Source organism: Mastomys coucha, unplaced genomic scaffold (assembly GCF_008632895.1).
Source record: "Mastomys coucha isolate ucsf_1 unplaced genomic scaffold, UCSF_Mcou_1 pScaffold14, whole genome shotgun sequence".
In the NCBI taxonomy this organism is placed as follows: domain Eukaryota; kingdom Metazoa; phylum Chordata; class Mammalia; order Rodentia; family Muridae; genus Mastomys; species Mastomys coucha.
The window spans coordinates 104473171-104478609 of record NW_022196896.1 but is presented as its reverse complement, the minus strand read 5'-3'; positions in this window follow the sequence as shown (position 1 = coordinate 104478609).

The window sequence follows — 5439 nt, the reverse complement described above, 5'->3', positions numbered from 1 at the left end:
TGCAGAGGCCGTGAAGGAGTGCTGCTTACTGGCTTGCTCCCCCTGGCTTGCTCAGCCTGCTTTCTCATGGAACCCAGGGCCACCACCAGTCCAGGAGTGGCACCACCCACAATGCGCTGGGCCCTCCCCCATTGATCACCCACTGAGAAAATGCCCCATAGGTTTGGCCACAGACAAATGTTATAGAGTCATTTTTCTCAGTTGAGAAGCCCTTCTTCCTCTCCGATGACTGCAGCTTGTGCCAAGTTGACATAAAACTCATCAGCACAGCTGGGAAGATGGCTCAGTGGTTCAAAGCACTTGTTGCTCTTGCAGAGGACCAGGTTCAATTCCCAGCACTCATGTGGTGGTTCATAACCATCTGTAGTTCCAGTTCCAGAGGACTCATCAGGTACTAAGTAAGCATGCATTTCTTATAGAACCCAGGACCACCAGCCCAGGGATGGCACCTACCACCATGAGCTGGACCCTCCCCTATCAATCACTAACTTAGAAAATGCCTTACAGATGGATCTTATGGAAGCATTCTCTCAACTGAGGTTCCCACTTTTCCGATGACTCTAGATTGTGTCAAGTTGACATAAAACTAGTTGGGAAAGTACCAGACCCAGACACACGCAGTGGGGAAATCCATCTTACCAGGAAGGTAAGAATTTTTCTTTTGGGGCTGATGAGATGGCTCAGAGGGTAAGAGCACTGACTGCTCTTCTGAAGGTCGTGAGTTCAAATCCAAGAAACCACATGGTAGCTCACAACTACCCGTAATGAAATCTGACACCCTCTTCTGGTGACCTGAGGACAGCTACAGTGCACTCATTTATAATAATAAATAAATCTTTTTTTTAAAAAAAGAATTTTTCTTTTGAAACATGGTCTGATTCCTCTCCCTGCTCTGGGCCCAATAGACTTGCCAGCTGTGGTTCAGTGATGTAATGTGCTTTCCTGTGTCCCCTAGTGTACTGTTAGTAGAGGCTTTTGGCTCATTTCTGCATTATTGGCTATCTTCTGGATATCAAATGTCATCATATGCATTGGTTTCAAGCAACTCTTATGTTCATAAATATTTAAATGGACTGCCTAGGAAAACCCAATTTCTTTTGTGTTGTTTCTTTGGATTTTGTTCGTTTGTTTCTTTGTTTTGTGGAGTTTGTTTATTTGTTTTTTGGTGTGTGTGTTGGTTTAGGTTTTTTGTTTGTTTGTTGTTGTTTGGTTTTTTGTTTGTTTTTTGTTTTTTGTTTTTTGTTTTTCCAGACAGGGTTTTTCTGTGTATACCTGGCTGTCCTGGAACTCACTTTGTAGACCAGGCTGGCCTCAAACTCAAAAATCCACCTGCCTCTGCCTCCCAACTGCAGGGATTAAAGGCGAGCACTACACTGCCTGGCTGTTTTTGTTGTTGTTGTTGTTGTTTGTTTTTAAGAGAAAAAAGTTTCTCTGCATAGCCATGGTCATCTTGGAATTCCGTAAGTGCCAGGAAGTAACACTATTAGGCATGGCCTTGTTGGAGTAGGTGTGGCCTTGTTAGAGGAAGCGTGTATAGCTGTATAGGCGGGCTTTGAGAACTCCTCATGCTCAACCAGACTGGACTCAAACTTAGAGCGGTTCTTCTGCCCCTGCTCCCTGAGCACCAGTTTAACAGGAGCACACTAACACACTGAGGGTATGCTGCAAAAGGGGGGGTGGGGCTCAAGGCTTCGTAAATGCTAGGCAAGCGCTCTGCAATATCAACTCCAAAATTTGTCTTTTGAAAGTAGATATTGCATTGCCATTAAATAATGCAATATTGTATAACTTCACTACTGTTCTCAAAACAGTTTGGATACTGGGGAGGGAGATGGCTCAGTGGGTGAAAGTATTTATTATGCAATCCTGATGACCTGAGTTTGAATCGCTGGAAACCACAAACAAGCTGGACACAGCTATACAAACATCTGTATTTGTTTTTAACCCTATGGTGGTTTGAATACTCTTGGTAGAGGGAGTGCCGCTATTAGGAGGTGTTGCCTTGTTAGAGTGGGTGTGGCCTTGGAGTGGGTGTGGCCTTGTTGGGGTGGGTGTGGCCTTGTTGGAGGAAGTATATAGCTGTGTAGGCAGGCTTTGAGAGATCCAAGGGCTCAAGCTCTGCCTAGTATGGAAGAGTCAGTCTCCTTCTGGCTTCCTTGGGATCAAGATGTAAAATTCTCAGCTTCCTTTAGATCACCATGTCTGCTTGGATGCTGCCATGCTTCCCTCCATGATGATAAGGGACTGCACCCCTGAAACTGTAAGCCAGCCCCAATTAAATGTTTGACTTCATAAGAGTTACCTTGGTCATGATGTCTCTTCACAACAATAAAACCCAAACTAAGACAAACTTAAGATATATTTCTTATTCATGCTATCTTTAATTGTGCATCTTTATGTGCGGGTATGTATACACAAGTTTAAGTGCCCATGGAGACCAGAGGCTTTGGCTCCTTTGAAGCTGGAGTTCAGGCAGTTGTTACCCACCTAACATAGGTGCCGAGAACTCAGGCCACCTGCAAGAGCAGCAAGTGACTTAACCACAAAGCCATCTCAAAAGCTACAAGCATCTGTATTTTCTTCTTTCTTTTTTTAAAATGTACTTATGTATTCCGTGTGTTCAGGAAGGAGGAGGATGACATAGCCGTCAGAGGACCAATAACGCAATCTCCTCACAGCATGTTGGTTCTGGGGATCGAACTGAGGACATCAGGCTTTGGCCGCAAGCCTCTTTACCAACTGAGCCATTTTACAGTATTTGCAATCCCAGCATGTTCCTGTGGGATTGAGAGCAGGCACAGGCAGAAGACTTTGGGGAAGCACAGAGACCACACACATACACACACACACACACACACACACACACAGTGAGTGAGAGAGATTCATTTAAAAACAAAAAATAAAAATTAATAATAAAAAGTAAAAATTTCCCGTTACTACACTCTGTAGCCATAAAGAAACAAACTCCTATTCACACTTACCCCGCCCTTGATAGTATCTAATCCACTTTCCACCCTATGAATTTCCTTATTATAGATATATTTTAATTAACTTCATTCATTTTATTTATTTTTTTAAGATTTATTTTTATTTATTTTATGTGTATGAGTACACTGTAGCTGTAAGATGGCCGTGAACTATCATGTGTGTGGCTGCTGGAAATTGAACTCAGGACCTCTGCTGGCCCTGCTTGCTCCTCCGCTGCTTGCTCCGGCATAATTTACTGTAGTTGTCTTCAGACACACCAGAAGAGGGCGTCAGATCTTATTACAGATGGTTGTGAGCCACCACGTGGTTGCTGGGATCCGAACTCAGGACCTTCAGAAGAGCAGTCAGTGCTCTTACCTGCTGCGCCATCTTGCCAGCCCCCATTCATTTTATTTTATGAGTGAGTATGTTGCCTACACATATGTACGTGTACCATGTGCATGCTTGGTGCCTGAGGAGTTCAGCAGAGGATCCCTGGAACTGGAACTACAGATGGTTATGAACCACCATGTGAGTGCTGGGAATTGAACCTGGTCCTCTGCAAGAGCAACAAGTGCTTTGAACCACTGAGCCATCTTCCCAGCTGTGCTCCTGAGTTATGTCAACTTGGCACAAGCTACAGTCATCGGAGAGAAGGGAAGCTCAGTTGGCAAAATGTTAAAATGAGAAATTTGAAAATGAAAATGAGGGCTCAAGAGATGGCTCAGCAGTTAAGAGCACTGACTGCTCTTCCAGAGGTCCTGAGTTCAATACCCAGCAACCACATGCTGGCTTACAACCATCTGTAATGGGATCCGATGCCCCCTTCTGGTGTGTCTGAAGACACACTACAGTGTACTCGTATACATAAAATAAATCTTTTTTATAAAAAAAGAAAATGAAAATGAGAAAAACTTTCAAAAATGAAAATGAGAAAATTGAGACCAATAAAGTGGGTCGGCTGTCAATTAGCAACCAGTGGGTGAGGGCCCAGCCCATTGTGGGTGGTCCTACTCCTGGACTGATGATGGTCCTGGGTTCTATAAGAAAGCCAGCTGAGCAAGCCAGTAAGCAGCACTCCTCTATGGCCTCTGCATCAGCTCCTGCCCCCGGGTTCCTGCCCTGACCTCCTTCAATGGTAAACAGTGCTGTGGACTTGTAAGCTGGATAAATAAATCCCTTTCTTCCCCAGCTTGCTTTTGGTCATGGGGTTCTGTCACAGCAACAGTAACCCTAACTAGGATCCCAGCCCAAGATACCATTGTACAAATGAAATCAGATGTGTTCTTTTGCATCTGGCTTACTTCATTAGCAGGATACTGCCAAGATGCACCTAGGTGGAACCCACAACAGCACCTCCTCCCTCTCGACAGCCCTATGCCACGGCGTCACCTCTCTTGGTGGCATTGTCATCTGCTGAAGGCCACCTGCATTGCCTCTGCTCTTACCTATTGTGAACGAAGCTGCACTAACACTCATCTGCATCAGCTTCCAGTTTAGTCCCCCTTTCAGGAGCATGCCCAGGAAACCCCAGGTCATACTGGACTCCTTTTCTTTTCTTTTTTTCTTTTTCTTTTTTTTTTTTTTTTTTTTTTTTTTTTGGTTTTTTGAGACAAGGTTTCTCTGTGTAGCCCTGGCTGTCCTGGTACTCACTCTGTAGACCGGGCTGGCCTCGAACTCAGAAATCCACCTGCCTCTGCCTCCCAAGTGCTGGGACTAAAAGCGTGCGCCACCACCACCTGGCTGGACTCCTTTTCTTAAGCCTTTTGAGGAATCACTCGTCCGTGTTCCTCGGCATGGTGCCACTTCTTCGACTTTCTCCACATCCCACTTGTCTTTCCCTTAATTTTTTAAAATTTAATCCCATCCTACGAGAGAGGTAATATTTCATTGTGACTCAACTGGTTTTTGATGTCTCCATGAATCCAAGAAGGACAGATTAGTTCAATAAACCAAACAAACCTCACCTATACTTACTTTTGTAATGCTTAGGCATTATTGGAAAGAATCTATGCTGGGCAGTGGTGGCACAAGCCTTTAGTCCCAGCACTTAGGAGGCAGAGACAGGCAGATTTCTGAGTTCGAGGCCAAACTGATGTACAGAGTGAGTTCCAGGACAGCCAGGGCTGTACAGAGAAAGCCTGTCTTGAATCCCCCCACCCCCCAAAAGAATCTATGGCATACAAACCAAGGATGATTAAATGGCTTAAAATATCCACTTAAAATAGTAATATCCAGGGAGCTAGAGAGCTGGCTTAGTGGTTAACCCCTATGGCCAATGTCCTCAGAAGAATGCACAATGGTTTGTCTAACAGACAAGCTGGCTACTTTCTCCAAGGTTAGATTTGGGGCTTCTGACTTCTTCATTACATAGGTAATTAATAGATTTGTTTCAGGACAAGTAACTGCCCTTGTCACTGGGAGTTGAGCAGAAGTCACAATAACATTAATAATTGACATTGATGGCTTACT